At 36.6% G+C, this 26,259-nt stretch overlaps 1 protein-coding gene across 1 annotated transcript in view; it reads right to left on the bottom strand.

The window, feature by feature from the left end:
- The window catches only part of LOC118269185 (alanine--glyoxylate aminotransferase-like), a 48,521-nt gene that overhangs the window by 7,798 nt on the left and 14,464 nt on the right, over nucleotides 1-26,259 (bottom strand). The gene's annotated exons all lie outside the window — the stretch shown is intronic.

Raw genomic sequence — 26,259 nt, 5'->3', positions numbered from 1 at the left:
AATGTCTTTTTTAAAGACCTTTTAAAGACCATAGACACCCATTACGGGTAGGTTAGATGAAAAAAAAATTTTTTGAGTCAGTTCCATGTATGGAGTGCCCCCATTAATTTTTAAATTTATTCATTTTTATTCAAAATTCGAATAGCGGTTATCGAAATACACCATCCTACAAAGTTTCAACTATGTAGGCCCAACAGTTTCGGAAATAAACGGCTGTGACATACGGACGGACGGACGGACGGACGGACGGACAGACGGACAGACAGACAGACATGACGAATCTATAAGGGTTCCGTTTTTTGCCATTTGGCTACGGAACCCTAAAAAGGGTATTCCTGAAGTCGACGACCAATTGGCACCAAGTGATCAGCAAGGTTCCAACTGTTATTAGAAAAGTATAAAAAAACAATTCTAATTCTAAAAAGAGTCCTAATACTTTTAAATTACAGAGTGACTTATGTGTTATGCACGAAAAAGTACACCCTGTGCCGATCACCTGGTATCACTTGGACGTCGACTTTAGGGACACCCTGTATGTATATGTTACATTAGATATATTAATAGTATAATCACGCGTTTTATATATGTTTGTATTTATTTATAGAAGAGTATGCTTTTTAATTTATGGGGCACTTAGGCGTTAAATGTCTCATTTATGATGGGCTTATTGTTGAAGAGTCAATCAGCATACACAACTATACTCATGCATTTATAGCCATTACCTAGTATGTATGTATGTATGTACCTACAGCCCTTATATACTTCTGCAGCCTTCATCATTCGGGCATTAAGATGAAAAAAGTCAAATAAATTACAAGTATCTAGACACACGGCAGTGTGTCCGCCAAGTTCGAGCAAAAAACCGACACACCGGCCGTGGGTTATATTACACGAACCATTTCGGGCCAAGTTCGACCCACCTATAACTCAAAATCTATTTTATCTACGCATATGAAATTTCTAGTATCTGTCGAGATCTACTTGCTTATCTAAAATACAAAATTTCATTCCGTGTACCTATTGTAGGTATTGAGATATGACGTCAGAAATTCGCTATTTTTACTATACACTCACTGACTGACTCACTCACTCATCAAAAACCTAGACCACTTCCAATGGTCGTATTGACTTGAAATTTGGCATGGAGGTAGGTCTTTAGGTCAAGGTAAAGGAAAAAATCTGAAAATGGCCAAGTGTGAGTCGGTTTTAAAAATAATGAAGGTGTAAATTCATACCCCTAAGGAACTAAAACAAAAAAATTATCTATATCTTCCAATGGTCGTACTCGACCTAAAATTCGTAACGAAGGTTTGTATTTAGTCAAAGTAAAGTAAAATAAGGTAAAAAAAAATTAACCTTACAAAAATAAATGAAATCCCACCCAAAACATAAATGTGAAAGGCTGCCAAGTTCGATAATATTGGAATGCTTCGCCTATAAAAGAAGTGAGATCTAAATAAGTACCAAGTTCCATACACAGACCTCAGTTAAAAATGATATAACTTGGCAAGTTTTAATAGAAAATTATATACCTACTCATTGCGTTTAGTAGGTTTATAACAAAGTGTGTGAAAACTTGCCAATTTGTTATATCATTTTTAACTGATGTCTGTGTATGGAACTTGGTACTTATTTAGATTTCACTTCTTTTATAGGCGAAGCATTCCAATATTATCGAACTTGGCAGCCTTTCACATTTATGTTTTGGGTGGGATCTAAATATAACTTAACTAATAAGATGTTCTAATTGTATCTGCCACGGCATCAATGGGAGGTGGTGTAGGAGGTAATAGGTAATGTTGTGTTTGAAGATTACTATAGTCTATACATATAAATGATTGATTATGATTATTTAAATAATATTGAAAGAGTCTTTTTCTATCACTGCTATGTATATCACACATTCAAGGCACGCATCTATAGCCCGCATCCATAGCACGCATCTTGCCATATAAAAAGCATAGCTTACCTGAGTCCGTTTCCACCAGTGCTATGTGTACCAATGAATATGACTGGTGGAAGCCAAACGCATCCACAGCAACGTAGCATAGCATATCTCTGGTGGAAAATCACTTTTACACGCGTACCATAATAATTATATGTTGACGTCAATACATCATGCGATATTTCTCCATGATTTCATTCTCTTATCATGGAACCCCATGACCTTATATCATGCTTGTCATTTAGTTTACATAAGCTAAACCATGACTTTTGAAGTGTAAGTAAACATTTACAATGTCAATATGATAAAGTGTAAGTGGTAATTGAGTGTGAATTAATTTAATTATGTGACAATAACTTGAGTAAAATTGAGTCATAGCGTAACTTTTTTAAGCAGTGGTTAACAACTTAATTTTCTGGTCAGAGATGTTTATATTCCAGGAGATAGGTAGTTTTGGAATATTATTCACTCGAATTCGAATTCATTAACAATTTCAGTTTTCACCAAATCTGGTGTGTGTTTGTATGTATAGTTATTTGTGGGGATGAGTCTATTGCCAATGTAATTACAAAAATCAACATTTTTTTATTGGGGAAAATCATCCAATGACCTCTCCCGCCTTGGGCGAGACTTACTGACTGAAAACCGCCCCGTTCCAACACCCGCTTAAGCAGTCCACAGCTCTGGGTACAAAAATCAAGCTATTCGGGAATGTTACTTACTAAAAAATATTTTAGCAACGTGATTTTTGTTTGAATCATGAGGACATCGTGTGAAAAATTTAAAAATAAATCATTCAAACAACGATTACGTTGCAAAAATATTTTTTAATCTTCGGTATAGATATCACAATTACATAGATATATATGCGCGATGTAGATACATCGTATGATATTTCTGCATGATTTCATTATGTTATTATCAAGCACCATGACCTTGGTGTTTGAATTCGGTTTGCTTAAACTATGTACATACATATACCATGGCTTCTGAAGATGTAAACATTTATGGAAATACATAAACGAGAAAACAACATTGGTCCGACTGGTGATTGGAATAAAGCCCCCGGTATAATTATGTATAAGTAGGTATTATAAACATTCAATTGATTGAAATGTAACCTCATTCATACAACGCAAGCGTTGTTTCACGTCGGTTTTATGTGAGGCCGTATCACTCCGGTCGAGCCGGCCCATTCATGTTGAAGCATAGTCCTCCCACAACTGTGCAGTTTTAACAATACAGTTTAATCTATTATTGATTTGAGTCAGTTAAAACTGTACAGTTCAACTGTTTCTCTACCCACACTGTAATCGCTATAACTCAAACACAAAACCTACATAACAAAATAGAAATATAAGTTTTTAATCTGGCATGGTCACATACTATCATTAGAACTTGAGACGGAATAATTACTATGTTTATTTATATAAGTTTCTGATATTTCGGCACTGTTGCACCTACACTGTAACCGCTATAACTCAAACACAAAACCTACACAACAAACTAGAAACGTTAAAAAACTAAATTACAAGAATTAGTATTCAAGTACTGGTATAAGATTGTGTCCATTAGACGACGTTACAATATTTACATCGTCCAAAAGCATTTAGTGAGTGTCGCCACCTGCCGGAGGGTTCCGTAAAGTGCCATGTTAATGGACAACAACAAAACATGTTGGCAACATGCATTGCTTTTTTGTAACACTATTTGTTATCTGTAGTTTGTATTTAATATGTTAAATTGAATGATATGCTTTGTTTTAGGTTTTTATCTTAAGTATAGTCATAATGTAGGTAATGCCTTTACTCATGTTTTAAGATAAAAATGGAGTTGCATTTTACGATAGATTACACTCTAAAATATGCAGGTACCTATGTAATACAGTTTCCCGTTATAAATTAAATTTGAGCACCATCAAAGGAAAACCAACGACAATCCTCGAACAACATCGACTACCCCATCAAGTACGTAGAGAATCCTAAAAAAACAAACAACTACTCAAAAAGGATTCCCATAAATAATTTAAGTTTGAGCGCAGCCTTTCATTCCGTAGCCTTTTAAGGTAGGAATATTTTAAACAGCCGTCACTGAGAGCATTTTACGTCGAGGCCCGGAAAGTACTAGCACTTATTCATCTTTCCGCAAACAAATATAAACCACGAAACAAATTTTAAATTAAATCCCTTTCTCTCCTCGAGTTAATGTCCCGGGAGACTTTTCTCTGGTTTTAATTTCCGGAGTGTTTTCTGTGAGGAAATAGTTGGGAGGCGAACACTGGCCACATCGCCGTGTAACGCGACAAAGGCCAGAATTAAGCGCATGTATACAAACTTGTACCTGGCTCTATGTAAAGTATGGAAGTTGCCAACTTTTTTGTTCTCGCTCAATCTCCGGGGAATGTGGAGTTTCTGCTTAAAGTATCTCGCACTAACCATCATGGCTTCCTTTTACCTCCTTTTACATTAATTTTGATAAATATATTGTTTCCTTAGTTCTAATATTCAAGACACAGAAGTTTAGTGTTATATGTATAGCCGTATTTGGGTCCAATAGATATTTATAAGATGTCATTGTCAGAGTTACTCAAAATGGAGAAACAAAAACGAATACCGACATCCGCGCGGACGGAGTCGCAGGGCAGAAGCTAGTATGTATATATTGATCACACCACAAATTCAGAAGTCACCAAAGTCCGAAAATGTACGACGAATTAATTTGCATTAGGACAAAACAACAACGAAGCACGTATCTACACAATTTTCCTTGCAAATTATGCTAAAAAATTGCCACAAGAGGGCGTGGCAACAGCAAAAGTTCATTAAGCCGGTTATACGTCGATGCGCTTAACGTTTGCTGGTGAAATATGGTGGAGAAGTCAGGGCAGAGCGCTGAGTGCATTAGTCGATTTAAGACGCGCATTACAGTGTACCCATTATTTTCACAGTTCGTTTGGCAGCCGTCGCCATGGCCTGCTGTTGCCGCAATTTTCAGTTTGTCGACAAACTCCTGGCCATGTCGCGAGCTGTTAATGTACTGGCTAATAGTTCACAGCAGGTTTTAATGGCTACTTCTTGTTTCTGCTAAACAACTCATAACTTTGACGACGTTGAAGTCAATTGTGTCTTGTTTTAGGTTTTATTTTGTTGCAGTTTGTGCTGTGTGGTTGGTACTAAAACCTTTACAAATGAGTGGTGTAGCGAATTGGGAATGTGTTCTTAATAGTCCAATCTGTTTACTATGACTCCGCTTATATTGCCAACTGCCTAATATGACGTAATTACTAGTTTTGGTTTTCATCTAAAACTCTTTCTAAAAAGCCGGATTTAATGTCTTCCCTTGTTCCGTTACAATGACATGTCGCTTATTTAATATGATATTTCTCTAGGTAGTCGATATAAAAAAGTATTTTTCATATCTTATGACGTATTTGTCAATTCCCTTCGATGTCATTATAAGCAGATTTCACTGTAGATAGAAAACTGTCGATATTTTTGAGTAAACTAAACTAAAAGTATAATATCTTGCTTAATATATTACATTCTAATTGTTCCAAATTAAACACAAAAGCAATCGAAGCGGAGCTTATAGATTAAATTAAGTCAACATAAATCAGATCCGAATATTCCGATACAACAATAATATTCGAAATTGTAGTAACACGAGTATTCGATGTTCCGACCATGATCGGTACTGCAATTCCATTTGCTTAGTCAGTTTGCTGGCGTTTCCCTAATTAATAACAATGTCAATATTCAAGATGGATGTAAACAGACTGTATTCGATCTACATATAAATATTAATGCAATTTAATAGATATTGGATTTGTATTTAATATTGCTGCTACAAGTTTGACGTCTATTGACTTCGATGGAATTGAAGTGTGGTGCGAAAATTAGACGGAATTCACAATGAAACTGTTTGTTTTTAAAATAGTTAACTGTACATACGTAGATTTCGAAGCGAAATGTTATTTTAATTTCATACGTTATAACGTCAACGACACGCCTTGTATCTCCGAAGGGATAGGCAGAGTTGCATATTACGGCACCCAATGGCGACATACAATGTACGCCGGGTTTTCACCGTTTGTGTTACCATATATGTATTTCTACTTCTCAAGTTATATACTAGGATTTCTTACATTTTCCTAACTGAAAACCTAACCCGATACTACAACACGGTCCTAACACTTTCCTGCCCATTATATCCTCTAAATAATTAGGTTATATCTCCCCCCACTTCCAGTCACCTATTAGTAATCCTCATTACACGTACGCGTTGTATCTTAACTCCTACCTGACACAATTAACCCCTTCCCACTAATTAGCATAATATACAAATTAAGCCAAAATTGTGATTGCAGTTAAAAATAATTTGCATTTAAAATGCAGGAGTACTCAGACGCGTGCGCTCGCATGCAAACTATACTGTGATATTCTTAGGCAGAGCCGGATTAACCCTAAGGGCCTGTAGGCAATACAATTTTCGGGCCTCTTTTCTTTACCTAATTTGACTGACTATTGTCCGAATACCCAAACGCTACTTATTTTAAGGACGCTCTTTATCAATTCTTTATTAAATGACAGAGATAGCACGATATTTAAGTACAACTTAAAATTGAGTAGCGTTTCAGTATTCATGTGATTCTCGTCAAGTTTTTCATAAAAAGAACTAATACTCAACAATCTAGTCTACTTCTACTCAGAGTTTAGAGACATTGGATACTAAATGGTTCTATATTATGTATAAAGTTTTAAATATGTTGGAAAAAAGTTGATTATCATTATCGTTCGATCCTTAAAACTTTTTTTGCGGACTGCAGTGCAGTGGGCCCCTGTCGATACTGGGCCCCTAGGCATTTGCGTACTCTGCCTTAAGGTTAATCCGGCTCTGTTCTTAGGGCTATTAATTAGAGAGATTAGCATTAATTAGAATAATGTCGATACTGAATGCTGTAAAAGTCTTTGTTGATGAAACTTGTGACTAGATTCGGGAGGTTTCGGGATGACAATAATTAATTTGGTAGATAATTAGATTGGTACGTGTTTCTTTAGGTCTAACGTTTTGTAATTTTTTCGAAGTTCAAGGGCAGATTGTTTGGTGACGTAAAATACAGACAAACCATTAATTTTTTAAAAGAGAAAGGCCTCCACATCTTACAGTGTGAACATCTATTTTTTAAGTCGGGTAATATATCTAAAACCTTCTTTTAGGTCTAAAAGATACTAAGCTGAAAACCGCATCCCAATGGGTTCAGTCAAGCGCGAGATAATCACGCGCAAACAAACATACATAGATTAAATAGACATAGTACATAGATAGACAGGTCAGACCGAAAACCTCCTTTTTTTAAATCGGTTACAACCGATTTTCAGCCGACTTCAAATTCTACAAAATCCAAAAGATAACTTCAAATTTTCAATTGCTCAGATTATAAAGTCACTTTCATTTACAAAATAAAACCTAACCAAACATGTCGGAACACTAGTGCTCATAATGCGAAGCCTGAAGCCTGTCTGTGACGTACGACAGCTTCACGACAACAATGTCAATGTCGAGAGCAGCGGTTTGTGTTATGGACACTCAATGTAGGGCATTGAAATGAACGTGTATCATATCATAATACGATGCATATTATGTATTACCTACATGGGGATATATAATATAATATGTGTGGGAGAGCCATGCTTCGGCACGAATGGGCCGGCTCGACCGGAGTGATACCACGGCCTCACAGAAAACCGACGCTTGCGTTGTGTTTCGTTGTGTGAGTGAGGTTACCGGAGGCCCAATTCCCCCCTTCCCAATCTTCCCCATCCCCGATTCCCGAACAATAACCCTTAAATTCCTAACTCCCAAAAAGCCGGCAACGCACTTGTAACGCCTCTGGTGTTTCAAGTGTCCATGGGCGGCGGCGATTGCTTACCATCAGGTAATACGTCTGCTCTATTACCGGCTTGTTTCATAAAAAATATATGTTTTTAATAATAACTATTTCTTAAATAAGTGTTTAATAGGCATGACTAGTTCTAAAGTAGTTCTTGTAAACATATGTTTTAAGGTGCAATTTGTTTGGAAATTGGTGTTTTACATACATAACCTCACACCTGTCTCCCATGGGCCCCCAGGCAGAGACAAAGGACCGCCAATTGGTACGACTCTTACATACTTCTTTCGCTTCATCAACAATCATCAGTCTTTTTATACATGAATTGGTGTTTTAATTCATATTTAAAGGAGTTACTACCAGATAGATTCGTACATATATTGATATTATATGGTCTATGTATTTTAAATTATCTACATTGTATACATATATAGGTAAATCGATAAGACCAAAAGTGAGTAACAAACAGAAAATCAGCTAGGCTATTCTGAAACTTTCAGTTCGAATTATACTCGATTGCAGTCCGCCATCGCTATGTTATTGGTTGTGTGAATAATCTCAACCTGACGAGTGAGAATACGATCGAGCTCACTTTGAAAGGTTCGAAAACATAGTTACAGAATAGCTTTACAGATTTTAATTTTCAATTTTGGCCCCTTCTATAGATTTTTGTATAATTTGGTGTAGATAAGAACATATGTATGTGATTATTTCAACATAATTAATTTCTTTTACATATCTAGTAGATAATGGTGTTGACTCGATGGTAAAAGTTTATCACTTTATTGATAAATCCAAGATCCGGGACGATGGTGTCATGACCACCATGACATTATGTTGTTTTTGCACGTATTTGCAATTGACCCTTATTATCAAGGGGTTAAAGTATATTATGAGTAATTATTTTGTAATATTTTATGAATAAAATGTATCGACTGTTCAAGACAAATTATAATAAACCACAGTTCTATTATTATAATGTCCTTCATGGGGGTTTGCGTATTAAAGGTTTTTTTTTATGAAAACTTTTGTGAGACATACAAAATTAATTATTATGTTATCGGCTTACTCATGTAACTGTTTGACAAGGAACTTGATTAGTTTCAAGCCTTCCACCTAATTGCCACTATCACCTAATTCTTTCTGAGCTTCTTAAAATAGGACACCTAAAGTCTTTTACATGACTTTTAAAGCTAAAAAATAAATGGAATATAACAGGAATCTTAAGTAATAACTGGAGACCGGTAAAACGTAACGATGCAATATGAAAACTAAAGTTAACTCACATTACAGTTATCAACTATTGTACTAGTTTAGAATTTCTATTATGAGACTTCGTAAAGGAATAATAAAGTGGAAAGATCCTACGAGTTTCACTGTTTGTTTCCGAGTTACTTCCATTGTACGTAGATAAAAGCTAGCTTGTCTAGTTGATCTAGATTTTTATCTCTATTTTCGTGTCGTATTTTCAAATACGTGGTGATTGTGATAGCGAATTTTCAATATTTTGTTCAAGTTAATACAGTGAAGCTTCAGTATCTTTAGTACGAGTTTGCTTTACGTTTAAAGTAATCGGGACTTCGGCGCTCTGATTGGTCAGCTCGAGTAAACCAACCAATACGAGCGCTAAACGGGCTCTCGTGTACTTTAAACGTAAAGTAAACGTCTTATACTGTTTGTTTCTGACGTATCAAGAACGTAGGTAACTTAAGCAGATGGTAGTTAAGTTTGAGAAAGTTAACGTTTCTATTTATTAGCGTTTTGCTTATAAACTCAAAAGCTATCAGTATTTACTATCCAAAATGAAGTAAGTTTATAATTGTATAATGTCGTCGGTATAATCGCGTGAAGTGTAGTTAAAACTTTTACACTTGTTAGTTCGTGTAAGTCGGAGCCAAGTTTCGCAGCTATTTCGGCCGCGCGTCTGCGACAAAGATTTCCAGTCTTAGTTTTATGAGTTACATGTAACAGTTTTAATGAAATAACTCCCGCGATTACTGATTAAACAATTTACTATTACGTTGTGGACTCTGACTCGGAACTCTAAGAATTTGTTTAGATAGATTGTGTTGATAAAACAAAGACGATTTCTTCGAATAAACAACAGTTGCCCGTATAACTTGAAATCTAATTTCTTACGAAGATATCTGGTGTTTCTAACGCTGTCACTTTTTTCCGTGAAATCGAGGAATGTTAGACAATAAACCGGCGATCGGCCCCCAGGGCGCTTGAGTACAAATCCAATTATTTCCCGTGGCGCCGCCTGCCGGTGTGTAATTGATTTATTTGCTCATTTCTTGCACATACGACCTATCTTCGGAATACAGCCATCGGATTATTTTTTGTTCCTCCAATATTGCAATGAAACTATAAATATAAGTCGATTGAAATTCATCGAGTCGGAAACTTTATCAAAGAGTTTTCGGAACAAACTACACACATAAATAAGTTATAAAGATTGTGTAAATAGAGAATATACAGCCAAAGCTCTACATAATATTTGCTCACGTAACCTTTTACGTGAAGGAAATGAAATATACGAACTAAGTTTCAAGTGATCCTTTGGCTCATAATATTTGACATAAAATGTTTTGTACTAAAGAGAAGTTTCTTTACGTTGAATAGAATATAATGTGAAAGAGATAAGAAGGCTGGACTTGAAAAGGCCTTAGCTTAAAATTGGTGGAAAAAGTAAATGGGGACATAATATATGTTTGGGTGATGCTGTAATGCGAACGTGAAAACAAGCGAGCCATAGGTTTATAGAGAAGGATGTTATCGATCGCGGTGGGCATCCGAGTGGACAGCGGTGGGCGTGGGCCTGGGCCGTGGGCCTGGACTGTGGGCCTGCGGGGCCGCGGCGTATTTAAGAACGCATTTAAGGGGCTTTACTTCGGACATTGACGGATTGCCGCCACTCTAGCTTAGGTCACAGCGACCCAACCGTACCGCACTGTCCAATTGACGTTATAAATTGATTCCTGCGATCCTTTGTAACATTTTTTGAAAGTTGTTCCGCCTTTTTTCACTTAATTTTGTTTAAGACGAGTTTTATTCGTGTTTATTGTTTTTTTTTTTTATTAAATGTCGGTTGTAGGTTTCAGCTAGCTGGAGATAATGGTTCTTTTTTATTAAAAATATATGAAAATAACATTGATAATCTTTCAGTTAGTTGCAGAACAGATAACCACATAATAATCAGCTATGAACTGTTAAAAACTGTTGAAAAGTAATTTACTAGAAAAAAATCATAAAAACGTACATGAGACAAATCGTCGGTAATGTAACTAGGGATTTTGTGCTTAACAGTCCTCTTCATAATAACTGAACTAATGCACACGGCATTAGTTTACAAGTACCTATGTATTAAAAGATAATGTTTGTCTTATGTATACAATGAAATGGGAATTATATCACCTAACGATAAGTGCAATGAGAATCACATAGAGTGTTTATTTGCTTCATCATTGGACATGACTTGCCATTGATTACTTAATGATATCAGTTCTATTAATGGCTCTGATAAGAACATCGAACCAGTTGTTTATTGTATTTAAATGTGATTAGCTACTTTTATCTTTACGATAATTATGAAAATAGCAACTAATGTTTTCATTGTTTTTTGACCACGTGGCTTAGTTGTGACTTTTTTTTGAGGAGGAAATCATCCAGTGACTTCTCTCGACTTGGTTGAGGTGAGAGGGAGTGTTAAACTCTTACTGACTGAAACCACCCTGTTCCTACTACTCCTGCTTTTTTCCCGCTAGGCAATTCGCAGCTCCAGCGTCAGCCCTACTGGGTCCCATCTGTGGTGCTCTGATGGCTCTTTAAGGCACATGTGCAACGCGTCGCACGCACGGTTCTGGTTCTGGTGGGGCGTCGAGCTATCCTTGCTCCCGTCCGGGTCTGCTTTTACCGGTGCCTATAAGATCGTCGCTCGATTCCTGATGCCCAGAGTGTCTCTCGCGACGGCTGGGGCATGAGGAGGTTCGTCCCCTGCGCCCTCGTATGTACCTTACGAGGTGGGCGCAGTTCATTGAGAGCACTAAGAAAGATTGTCCCGAAACTATAATGACTACAGAAAATTACTATATTGAAATGAAGTTGCTGGCAAATATATTACGTTTATAAAATCCTTCCATTTAAATAATTTTGTATGATTAAATCCTCGTAGATTAAAAAACGCTTTAAAAAGTTTTAATTTAGTGAAATGCGCTTTCATTACATTTAATATCGTTTGAGTGTTGCTACGTATGTGTGCTTGCAGGGCATTGTGAACGATCGCTTTGTCCACGTGATACCTATGTATGTAATAAAACAAAACTGGATATTTTGTCTGTTTGTCTGTACCTATGTTGAACTTATCAACTGTTGGTATGTCTAGTCTTGTTAGACTTAAGAGATTTTGGAGTTTCGGTAAAAAAATAAAAAATATGTGTTTAATATTTTAAAATAATCTACAAGACGGATATTAAAATAAAAAATAGTCATCTATCCTATTGTTGCAAGTAGGGCAAGTGACCCGGTTGTGGCCATCGACCCCTTTGTGGCCATTTGGGCCTTCAAATATTTATAACTAAGGCATGGACAAATAAATTACTCTGTGATGTACAGTATTTAAAATATTGAATATTGGAGACACTGATACCGTTGGCAGCTTTGATGTGTCAAACTTCACTTCGATGCAACAAGTCATTCTTTTTAGTTGAGGGTGAAATTGTTAAGATCTTAACAAAAAGGCTAAGGCGAGCGGGTGAGGATTTGGTTTTAATTTTTTAAATCTTTGCTTATTGTTTGGATGTTTATGTTAATACTACATGAAGAATATATTGTCTAAGTGGAACTAAAGTCATTTTGTCGCCATATGTTTCTGAAGTGGGATTATTAGAAGGTGGCCACTAATGGAGCCAAAATTATGAATTTCTCCATCTTTGGCCACACGGCTGGCCAAAACTTTTGTACATAGACGCCTCACTTCTATACATTTATCGTAATTTATTTATTATTTTTCCTTGGCTTTACATATCAACAAATACATATTTTTCATTTTCAGAGATGCAATAAATTGCCTTCACACAAAGGGGAGGTCAGTTTACTTTGCAGCTTTTACCAACGTCATATAAATGTTGATCTCTTTATTTGTTAGTTAAATTCAAGTGAAGTAATAATATTTCATATTTTCCAAACTAAATGAAAACCATTGTTTCTAAAATATGAAATTTAATTAATAAATTTTGATTACTTTTTGATGGCCAGAACTGGCACACGACCGTGGCCAGAAATGGCACGAATCTGGCCAAAAATGGCCCAAACTCCCTTTTTTTTTTTTTTTATACAGTTATTTTTCTATTGGAAGTTCTTTAAAAATAGGGTTTTCTTATGCAAGCTTAGTACATGTTAAATGACTTTTTACAAGAAATATGTTCGTGATAACAAAAACTATAAGTTAAGAAAGCCTCAAAGTCGACAAAATTCTTAAAGTGGCCACAACCGGGTCACTTACGATACAATAAGACATTACTTAAAAATCTTCAAGTGATGTAAATCGAAAAAGTAATTTAATAAGTTTTAATATAATACCAACAGCTGAACGAGTGAGATTTATAAATAATTCCTCTTTTTTCTATCTTTATTTCGATCAACGAAAAGAAAAATTACACCCGCATAAAACCGGGGCGTTTACTAGTGAACCTGCAGCAAAATTCATCACAATAATAATAATATAGCTACAGTAATATAGTACTACAGTAACGTACTCATACAATGCTTTGTCATATTTCATATGACGTCGCCCTTTCAATGTTGTCGCGTCAAAATAATTGTTTTCCATAACACACACGAATTTCTGTTGAAAATGTACCGTCTGCCGGTTTTAATTAATGACGCTGTCAATCACTATTGCTGCAATTAAAATGTATGATGATGGTATTATTTTAATTATTGTTTTATTGTAGGTATTGAGTAAAGTGAATTGGTTGTTAAGATTGAGATTTTTTGTTGTGATCAAAATAATGGTAAAGCAGCTTATATGTATAATAAGTAGTTGCAGAAACATCAATAGAAACCAAAAGTTTGATATTCAGTTAATTATAGTATATTTTGAGTATACTAAATTCCATTTTTTATTGTAAAAGCCGGTAAATTAGCTGACTGACACTTGGTGGTCAGCAATCGCCGCCACTCATGGACACCCAAAACACCAAGGGCGTTACAAGTGTGTTGCTGGTCTTTTGGGGGTAGGGTTATAATTATAAAATCTAACTTTACGAGGAGTCTGATTTTGATCAGAAAAGTCGAATACCATTTATAAATTAAATGGCCTACACCGAAAAAGGCACATCTATTTCAAATAAACCCCTAAATTTGATTCAACTGTCTGTCAATCATGTAGTAGAGATGTCGCCACTGTTGCAGCAGTGCACTCACTAATGTTCATTCGTAGTTGGTGGCTTCAGGCGTCAGGTTAACAAGCCACTGTATTGTCAATGTGCACCTCGCTCGAAGTACTGTGAAAGCAATTAGGTATTAAGGCAGAATACGTTACCTAGGTATTCTGTCTTAGTACCATTAGCTAGCTAGCATCTTTTGTGTGTTTAGTTTAGATGTACTTGTGTTATTCGATTAGTTCTTATTGTAGTGATAAGATTGTGACCTAACTGCCGTACTCAGAGTCATTTAGTGGTTACTTAACCCAGTCCTTAGCAATTGTTTTCGGAACAAAATCGTTACTAAGGAATAGTTTAAGTTATCTTTAAATGTCTCTGAGTACGGCAGTAAGATATTGTGCGATAAATTATTGTGTGTGGTTTATATTATATAACTCTAGCTTCTGTCAGAAATTTGTACGCACAAATTCTGTCTCTGTTACCGCGCACAATGAAACTTATAACTGATTCCTGGATTCAAAGCCAGAGTGTGACGTGTTTTCGCGTGAAGGAAGATTATTTTTGTCGGTATGCTTAAAGTTTTGCAAAAGAGATGGATGAATGAACTAATATTAATTGTCTTTTAGTATTATTTTAGTGCCACTGTACAATGTAGACTTTTCACCGTTTGTGTTATCCCATGTAATAGGGGGTGAGGCTATTGCAATATACCAGCCACAATTTCAGACTTCGTGCTACTACTGACAATTTGTTTTCTAGAAGCCCAGCAATACTTTGCCCAATCCGGGAATCGAACTCGAGACCCCATGCCCGGCAGTCGCACTTGCGACCATTCAACCAACAATGCAGTGAAAAAAGTAAAATATTTCTACCATATAACAAAAATTGCCCGTACTTTACCACAGTTACTAGATAGTTTAGAGGACAATTTTTCCTCCGCGTTCAGTTGGGAATTGCAAAGACTGGGAGGCGGATGCTCTCATGTCGTGTCGTAAGTCGATCGAGGGATCATGGTGTAGCCTATGAGGTTACAGCAAACGGTAGGGGATTTGTAAGCTCACGGTATATGCTTTATTCTTTATTCTTTTATAGGGATATTTAACCTTATTGATAGCGTTTTGAGCGTTGCTTAGAGAGGCGTGTAGTAGTTGTAGTGTTGTTACGCGTATGGGGATTTTTTATTTGGTGATAAAGTTGCTTATCCCATAGAGATGTTTTCGTATGTAATAGCTAAGCTGTGAAACTATGTGACCGTTTCCACTAAGCAATGTTGCTGTGCGCGAAGATGTGCAGCTATAGTATGGGATGTATCGATAGTAGGGAAGCCAACCATAGCACACATCCATAGCACGAATCTTTCCATATAAAAAACATAGCTTAGCTGAGTCCATTTTCACTAGTGCTAATCTATGTGTACCAATGAATATGATTGATAACCAGTGAATGTACATAATTTTGAACATTGTACACACTGTCATTTTATGCTGTCCTTTAAAGGTATTTTTTTACTATTAATAAATTTCTAGTTCTCTTGCTAAGAAACCAATTTCATTGTAAATTGCACCATGTATCAAGAAACTAGAAATTATAATCAAAACAATACGCATTTGCGCTCTATAAATTAAATGTGACACCGCGTCAGCAGTCCTATTCCACTCCCTAAACAAAAGTAATCAAAAACAAATCAAAGCAAACAACGATTTACTTTGTGCTAATATACTTTTCATTGGGGACTCAACTTCCGTCAGGTTGTCGGGACTATCAGTTAATATTTCATTAGGGCGAGCCAGTACCCTATGTGATGGCAAATTAATAAATTATCTCTACAAGGGACACGGATGCAATTTCCCGTACAAACCAAGTCACCAACATCCCCAAAGGTGATTTATTCCCTTGCATGTAAGTAATATTCGAAGGGACGTGTCTTTACAAAATGGCGGTTAAACGCGGCGGCAATCTTGTCAGTGATTTTTACGCCATTTTGTAAAATTTAGTGTTATTTAAAAGAAATATTCAATTCTCAACAGAAAATGAAATTAAGAACAGTGTAGGACATTAGGATTACATTCGTACTTGTACCAATAATCTGTGGATGTTGGACACAAATAATAGTTCCTTGCAGAAATCGAACCAGCTAAATCATTTAGTTGCCCGGCCACTGGATCAACTGGACAGTCAAATGAAACTACAGTCCTGTTTCAAAATGTCTGGATAGCCGCTATGTAGCAGATAACTTTGAATTAAGAACGTAGCTTGTATGCACTATCTTTCACATAGGTTTATCGAGCGCTTATATGAAGATGGTGAAACAGGTGCTAAATTTTTTTATGAATTATCTGTCACATAGGTTTATCGGGTACTAATATCAAGGTGGTGAAAAAAGCACAATGTCAAAGTTAAAATCAAAATTATTTATTTCAAATAGACCGGTAAAGCACTTCTGAACGTCAACACAAATATTACAATATAAAGAAAACAAAATGTCTGTCTGTCGGTCAGTCTTCTAGTGAAGCTATTTGGTCGTTCCAAAGTGTAGATTCCTATGGAGAAGAAAGAGCAAGAAACTCCATAGGTTACTCTTTCCAATCAGGTTCACAATACAATTCATGGTTATATTGTTTCGTTGGTTAAAAGTAGGTTTGTATATTCAAAGTGTCACATCAATCACTTCCACAACAGTCGGTTAAAAGAACTATAAATCAGCAACATGTTATATTATTATAGCTATACCTTATACCTAAATGCATCAAAAACAGTGTGGTTTCCAATAAACGCAATGTCGCGTGTCGGAACAAGAACACGTGGTGTTTAAACCCATGTTCCGTTTAACATTACTTTTAAACTTCTAACCTGTAGTTACGTAGAATTCATGTAGCTATTAGTTTGTAAATGGTTCCCAGAACTTTGTATGGGCTTCAGAATAAATTGCTTGGTCATGAGTTATTGATATCATGCATCACAGGACAGGTAGATATATATTTTCTTCGAAGGGATCATGATCATATTCCCAAGCAGGCCTTGGACTGATGGGTCCAGCCCGCCTTGGGCGAGGCGAGAGGGAATGTCAGACTCTTACTGACTAAAAACCACCCCGTTCTTACTTCTGCCCTTCGAGTCGGAGCCCCGGTAAACCCGCTAGGTAGTCCGCAGCTCCGGGTATATCCGACACTGCACTTGCTTTTTGGTAAATGTTAGTTCCTATTGAGATCTTCACAATTTTCTAGTTGCTTTTGACACTAACTTGTGGAAAGTACCTGCTGAACATTTTGAAGTTACTATTTTTATATCCAAACTTTTGCTTTGCTAACCAAATTGCCTACTATGTAAGCATATTTCTAATAACAATACAACCAGGTACTCACATAATGTAATATAGACTATAGGTAATATGAAACACCACTTTGATTACGGCGGGTAATATCCTGGCTGTAATTAGTCTCTCTTTGTGTAATTAGCTACCGTGGACGCCACTAGAAGACGCTTTGTGAGGTGCGACCTACCTTTATTAGTGAGCACCTGTTATATTGGAAATATATTTTGATTATCTATTAGAATAACGTGCTACGGTGAAGGAAAATGAGAGGAAACTTGAGCTTGTAATTTCTAATTATAAGAAATCGCTAATACGCATTGAGCAAGCGTGGTGATTAATGCTCAAACCTTCTCCGTGTGAGAAGAGGCCTTTGAACAACAGAAGCCACTGATAGGCTGTTGATGAAACGTGCTTTACCGTGGTCTATAAATTTGCGATCGTCAAGCAAGGAATCACAGTTTTCAGTCAGCAAGCCAGTATTTTGATAATTTGTTTGTTTGAAATTCGAAATGTTTTTCGTATTGTTCATGCAGAAGTCGTTGGTACAAGCACGCTGGTTAAGAGTGCTTCAGTTTTGATTGATTAGATAAACTTCATTTAGTTTATCTATTGCAAACAACATGTCAACAATATTTTCATTGCCACACTTCAACACGGAATTGTGCCATGTGCCGACAGTCAAGTAGAATCAAGTCAAGGCAATTATCAAGACAACTCTTTTCGCGAGTGTTTTGAAAAAGACTTGATTTCGGGACTACACATTTTGACCAAGGCTGGATAGCAACGCCTCTGGTTAAGCCTGAAATAGAGATGATGACGGGGTATTACAATTAAAAATCTATTTAGTCCGTCAGTTAAGGAATGAAAAAATATTATACACGTATTTTAGGAGTGAAATATAGTCATCTACCCTATTAGAGGAGGTTCATAATAGCCAGTGGACCATCTAGTGTTCCAGTGAGCTGTGGATTATGATAAGTTTAGTACACAATTCTAACGATACTCGTATTACTAGTGGTTAATCTATTCGCAGCTACATATAGATGATGCATTTAGCATGTACTCACCTTATGTACTATACCTACGGGTACATATATCAGTATACAGGGTGGTTAGTCTATTATTCACAGGAAATGATTTCAATACAGCATCTGCAATTGATGTGTCATGTTAGATATATGGAGATTTAGGCATTTGTTGTGTACGTGTTAATATGTCATAACCAAGTTCTAATTCTATAGTAATAGGTATAGGTACGTTTAGAACTTAATGGCTGTAATTTTCCACATTGATAAAGTAGAGGAGGTACGATTATCGATAAATGGTAAGTTCATATGTATTTCAGACTCCGGAGAGTTTCCAAATAGATTTTTTTTAAACATTGCTCCACTTTTGGATTTTTCTCCTGTGTCGTGGGTGCGTTTACAAACATACAGCTTCACATACATATGACACGTAGAGCCGGAACAACAATTTGTGGATCACACAAAGTGTTATTCTGTACGGGAATCGATCCCGCGACACGTTGCAAGGCAGCAAGTTGCCTAGCCACCATGCCAACGGTGCAGTCATTCTTATTCAGTTCTTAAATTAACAGTCAATAACAGCCTAATTCCTTAGTAACCAAACCCGTTACACAGAAACCCAAAGAGCATAAACCTACTAAAAATCAAGCCACCAATGAAAAACAAAAGCCGCACTTTGAAAACAAACAAGCGAAACAACTCGACTCCGGTAAAGTTAACTGGTTAACAAATAAAATAATACTTTTATGCTCGAGAGCCGGAGTGCCTAACCCGCGGTTTGTTATCAGACGTCTAGAGCTGCGCATAACGACGAACCAAAGACAATGTTCCCCTTTTGTATTCCACTCCACATGTACTCGAAATAACAAGGGCTCTATTTTCAATTCCTCCGTTCCATGGTTGGGGGTTGAACCCTTAAAATGCATAAAGACTTTTTGCATACGCGAACAATTTCTCGTTTTTTCTTCCATTTTTCCGTTTTCCAAATTGGATATCGAGATTTCATTTGAAATTTAAACACGTAGGAAATGGTTTGTAAATGTGCATCTGACGCAAATCCACCCGGTACGAGTATCAGTTCACGTATATATCATCGTGAATGTTTACCATGTTCAAAATTTAAATTCAAATAAATTACTTACAGATTGATTTTGCAAACTGTTCAATCGGATACGAATGCCAAGAGAAGTATTTAAGAGGGTAACGAAATATGAGTTTATTTTAATGTTATAAAAACTTTTATAAAGGTTTTAAAGGGAAAATATCTCAATAAGTTCTGCAAAACGTAATTAATATCTTAATATTCAGATTTTCATTACGTTTTTCAGAATTTTCTGATAATTATGGTACATATTATGGTTGGTTACGAGCGTTTTATGTAAAGGTAATGGATAAGCATTTAGTTGAATCTTTTGACAAATTGCAGCATCGTAGGTGGTGCTGTAAAACAAAGTACCGAATCGCGACGCTTACTACAATCGTCAGGGTAACGAGCGAGGTGTGTACGATCCGACGACGACACGACCGACACGACCGACAATGTCGACGACATCGGTCTCATCACGACAGGCGACAGATTCATTAGATATTCCGCTGCAGCTACTATTATAATACTCACTTTACACGATTACATAAGCTGTTAAAATGCTATCTATTTGGTATAAAAAGATTTTGTTGACACTCGACTAGAACTAGTAAATATTCAACATCTCAATATTTTTTCGTATAAAAGATCCTTCGTTATGAAATAAAATATAGTTGTAAACATAAAACTTCGCAAGCAAGTAGCAAATAAGCTTTCTTTCTTATTCCCAGACGAGTGTAAAATTCTTATTAAAAGAAGAAAACTACGAGAGTTCCCGTTAAATCAGCTGTAGTCTGTAGTTCTACTGGCGAATGTTCGCCAAGCTTAAACAACGTTTATAAATAATAGAGCAGACGTGCCCCAACTTGTAAGTACATTGTGTGGCTGCGCCGGCAGTGCGCGGCGGGTGTGGCAGACCAAAAGAAAAGCGCTCCAACCACCACGCACATGAACGTCATCCAACAACCATAATTTTCTTCCAGTGCATGCTAAATGGTAGTTGCGGTAACTATGCGTAAACAAAAGTAAACAAAGCTATAACCTTCTATAATAAGTTTGCACAACTTTATGAGCCATAAGAATTATTGTACGGGCCTTACACAAAGCCAGCAATACCAGAATATTGTACGCACACACGTGAACGCGTTATTACCGTTCTTATACAAATACCTTCCAGCAATAATGTTTCTGGCATTCATAAACTCTCATAATTATATCCGACATTCGGCGAAAGTAGATTAAGTGTCGAAAAACGATGAAAACTGTTGGAATTTGTCGAATCTTTACGATTTCTGTAATTGGGCCCATTGTGCGAGTGAATTTCTAGCGACCTTCTCGTTTTGAACGGGGAAGTTGAAAGTAATAAAGTTGTTCTTTGGATGAATTGCCTTATTCAGAAGTTAATCGCGAGAGAGTGAGCCGGCATCGGCAGCGGTCCTGCCGGCGGCCGGCGTATTATGTTGTTATACGTGAAGTCGTTACCCGGGCGACGGATGTACGGCGGACAGTAGCCGGCGATATTAATGCACGCTCAAATAGCCAATTACCGTCGGTAAACAAGACATTGTAAAACTCCCGACACATTCCCCAAGTAAACAATAACACTCATTAACTTTACTGTTATTTGTTTTGGACTTGCGACCATAATGGCTGACTCGATACATTATTGAATTTCCATATTCTGCCGACATTTGGTGGTGTAAAATATTATGCTAAAAGAGTAGTAATAGCTAGCCAACGATCAGTAATAGTAGTAAAGTTTGAATTAGTGCCAAAGTGTCAAGTAGCACTGCCAAACATGGTTTGGCGTTGTTTTAGCAGCCAATTTCACTAATAATCGTGAATTTACCCAGAGGTAGAATAACATCAGAAAATTTCCCAGTAGTAACTGGGAAATTTTCGTAAAGCCATAAAAAGACCAGCATTACTTTGCTTGACCCGGGAATCGAACCTGAGACCCCTTTCCCGGCATTCGCGCATCCGCACTTGCGACCACTCTTAAGCATAATTATGTTATGTTGGCTACGTGTAGGTAGGTTCACCCCCTGTTGTAATAATATAGACTTTATAACATAACTGGCAATAATTTGATTACACATTAATGCACCCTTTGCCGACCACTTAAGATTTAACAGTTATGATGTTATGTTAAGTTTAGTCATACTTAATTATTTTCGCCAAATGGTCCGATGTTGTCTTACTTTGTTTTGTTTATATCTATGTAAACAAAGGGAAAGTTTCATAGAGCAATGTTTGTAGAACAAATACGTATCCCCTACTGTTATTATAAATAACGAGAGTGGAAGATATAACAGTTTGTCTTATAAAAATACAACAGTCATTCTCTTATTTTGTGACAGGAAAATCAATAATTGTTGTGTTGTCTATTTCTGTTATATAGTGTCTATTATTAGTTTGTTGATAAGTAAATATATATAAATATATGATGAAGTTCAACACTCTTACTTCAACACTTTTTACAATGCGTTTATTTATATGCAGGAAAATGTATGCACTTCGGATCTACATATGTATCTTTGTGGGCATGGTTTACTTGTAAATTGTTCTCGTTTAATTATAACATACTTCTCCTAACATTTGAAATGTTTAAATGGCAATATTTGAAGACAAAAGTGAGTGCACTCTATGTAATATAGATATATAGGATATAAAAATTAAAAAACCAATTAGTCCGTTAGACACATATTTAAAACATATTAGATAGGTTTTTTGTCATGAGTTTACAATATACACAAGTTTACATAAGTATACAAATATCTATAATATAAAATAAGTCAGGTTTTCCTTCCTGACACTATAACTCCAGAACGCACGCACTGATTTCCACAGTTTTTGCATTTGTTGGAAAGGTCTCGGGCGCCGTGAGGCACGTTATAGCAGAGGAAACTCAGGAAAAAAATTAAGAGTAAAGCAGGAAAACAGGTTAAGTCTTTGGTGGCGAAACCAGGTTCGCCGGGTTTGCTAGTACCTACTTAGATAAAACAGAGTTAAGTTTAGGAGTGGAAGGTTGTCATGTCACTTTACCCTATAAAATATAGTAAATCGTGACGTCACACAATATTTCAAACCAATTGACTTTTGAAATAAAAGAAACATACGCATACATACATACATATCGTCACGCCTTTAATCCCCAAGGGGTCGTGACGGTCACGTAATGCCACTGTATACACCCACTTTCAAATTTATGTTGTAAGTCCCATGTAATAGGTGGTGAGCCTATTGCCATATACCGAACACATTCTTCTCATTCCAGACTCCGTGCTACTACTGAGAATTTTTTCGAAAATCCGAAAAATGCCCAGTAGTACTTTGAGGTCATACGCGTCTAATGTTTAAAATAATCTACGAGACGCACATCAAAAACAATTTAGAAAACTACCCTACTGTTTATGTATCGATGCATATTTTGAAGTATACATACAAACACATTAGGTATGTGTGTACTATGATAAGTTATATAAGCGACTAATTAACAGTGCTTGCTTCTCCAAAGAGAACAGTAATCTACTGTTTATTATAGCAGCATTATTACCAAATCTGGTTAACCTAACAAATAAATAGTTAATAATATGTTAGTAATAGGTAATTAAACTGTCACGCTACAGACAAATTGAGTTCTCGTTGTGGCATTGGAAACCACATTATTGCTATTTGCCAATTCGCTGCGGATACATTTTAATTTGATCACTAGTTTGAGTACTATGTATATTATTATTTGATTATAGTAATTTTATCTTATTTTTTTTAATGCTGACTGGTCGAGTGCGAGTGCGGAACAAGGGGTCTCGGGGTCGATTCCCGGGTCGGGCAACGGCCGAAAAAGCCCAGTTAGGCTTTTTTGGTTTTTCGAAAATTTCTCAGTAGTAGCACAGAGTCTGAAATTGTGCCTAGCATATAGTAATAGGTTCACCACCTATGGGATTTATAAATCAAATGGTGAAAAGTGGGTACCTATACATTGTATAACGGCATTACGTTCCGTAATGTGCACCTCTGCTTACCGCTTCCGGGATAAAAGGCGGGACGTTACGTTACGTTTTTTTTAATGAGGGAAAATTATCTAGTCACTTTTCTCGCCTTGGGCGAGGCGAAAGGGAGTGTCAGACTCTTACTGACTAAAAACCACCCCGTTCCTCCAGCTCTTAGAGCCGGTTAGGTAGTCCACAGCTCCGGGTAGGGCATCAGCCCTACTGGGCCCCACCTGTGGTGGTCTGATGGCTCTTTGAAGCGCGCGTGGAATTTATTCTTACTTGGAGATTCGATGGTATGATACAAGGGCCCAATAATAATATGTCTTTTGAACACTTGGGTTTTTGGTTTAGTTTTTTAATTTAAAGGGTAAAAGGTGGTATTCTGAATCAGACAAGATATTATACATAATATTTTATGTCGATTTCGAGAAGGTGTTAGGTGTTTTCTTTATAATCCCAAAAACTAACTACAATTTCTGGAAATATGTTTCTAGCTACAATTGCCCTTCTGAAAATAACAGCTTAACGAAAGTAGATAATGGACTTTACTCTAAGCCTGTATTTCAAACTTTTTATTAAAAGAAAAAATACAACAAACAGCAATTCCTGTTACTGAGAAAACAACTCTAACTAGCCATTTTATCTTATTTTTCAATAGAAAATTCCTTTCCGTGAAGTGATTAAAAAAATAAACTGATGTTCTTATCCGATACCCACTCCGACTAGACATGGATTAAAATATTAAGAAAAAAAAAACTTGAAGCTGATTGGGAGAAAATTGTTTCACGTAAATCTCTATTAGAAAGTATAATTTTCCGTATTATAATGAGCTTTAAACGTTCTCCTGATGAGAACATAATGAAGTACCGACATATATACTCGTATATATTGAAATCTATCTAGATTTGAAAGATCTCATTATTTAGGCTTAGACCTTTTCTTCAAAAGAGATCAAGATGAGACGGGTCATACCTATTTTTATACGGTATATATTTAAATTTGTACTGTGACATTTAGCATTTGATCTGTGATATTTATACCACAGAACTATTAATAGGCTTGTGGTCATTATATGTTCTGATTATATAATGTGATGTCTCTTTAAAATATATTTTATGTATTTTTTATGGTATAAGCCGGTAAACGAGCAAACGGATCACCTGATTGTAAGCAGTTGCCGCCAAGCATGGACATCCGAAACACCACATGTGCGTTGCTGGCCTTTTGTGGATTAGGAATTTAAAGGTTATTGGGGAACCGGAGACTGACACAACGAAAAGCGTTGTTTCACGTCGGTGTTCTGTGAGGCCGTGGTATCACTCCGGTCGAGCCGGCTGATTCGTGCCGAAGCATGGCTGTCCCACGCTTAAACATATTTTGATCTTAAAAACGAATCTTGTAAAACATAGAAGTTGATTGAGCTTATCTTAAAAAAATCGTGAACAAAACCCGATAAAGAAATAGTCCACCAATAACTATAGTCTAAATGTTAATTCAGCTACATACAAGTATTTCACATAGAAACAAGTGTAAATATTTCCGTCTGGCCTCTATCTTTGCTTGTTATCTTGATTTGTAGTCCACTAGGGGCGTTTGCTATAAAAATAACAGCTAGGATCCCGTATAATATGTTATCCTGGTCCTGGTACCTCGCTCAAATGGTCTGTAGTTCTTTATAAACGACACGTGGATGTAATGTGGGGTATAAGGGACGGTTTTTTAACGTTGACGATAACTGAGTCCCTGGTATTAGGTGGACAGTTTCTTCGCAGATAGCTGTTGTTGCTAGGCGATGAAATGGGAAATGGATGAGCGAAGAATAGAGAATATGCGTAGGCTTTGTACTTGGTGTTTTGATAGAAAATACTGACAGTCTTCATTAACTATTTTTTTGGTAAAATAACCATGTTTATAAAAATGATTAGGCAAATTGTGAGAAGAATCTGAATCTTTGTGTTTGTGTGTATTTACTATTGTTACAATCACGTCAAAATGTTTGGAGGGTTCGGGATGAAATTTGCAACGGGGTAGGTTATGGTCTGGAATAACACATAGGATAGCGGATTTTTATCGCACGGACTGCGGGCGAAGCCACTGACAGAGCTTGTTAACAAAAGTAAACGGGAAAGTTTTTAAAGAAAAGGAAATGGAGATGCAAGACGCGATACATTAAAAGATCTAAATAACCAAATCGCTGATAAAATCAAATAAACATCGACTGCAAAAGAACATAATTAAACTCCATTAATCAATAACAGAGTATAGACCAAAACTATCTCAACCAATATATTAAAAGTTGCAACAGCAACAAACAGTAGCTAGTGTGTGCTGCTAACTTCACAATTTATGGCTTGACTTGCATATATAATCAGTGTTATATAGGTTAGGTTATACGGTATACGGCCAGTCTCTGGAATATGCAAAGCTTAATCCTGTGAATGCGTGTCACAGTATATGCTTGTGCACGCTGACTAGAGGGCGCAGGCACGAACGCGGGTGCGGGCGCGGGTGCGAGCAGGGTTGTGGGAGCGGGTGCGATTGCGGGCACGGGTACGAGCGCGGGTACGAGCGCGGGTACAGGCGCGGTGAAACATATGATACGACATCAAAGTGTTCACGTA

The sequence above is a fragment of the Spodoptera frugiperda genome, chromosome 2, assembly GCF_023101765.2.
Source record: "Spodoptera frugiperda isolate SF20-4 chromosome 2, AGI-APGP_CSIRO_Sfru_2.0, whole genome shotgun sequence".
In the NCBI taxonomy this organism is placed as follows: domain Eukaryota; kingdom Metazoa; phylum Arthropoda; class Insecta; order Lepidoptera; family Noctuidae; genus Spodoptera; species Spodoptera frugiperda.
Note: the sequence above shows the minus strand (reverse complement) of the source record. Positions and strands in the feature narration are given on the sequence as shown.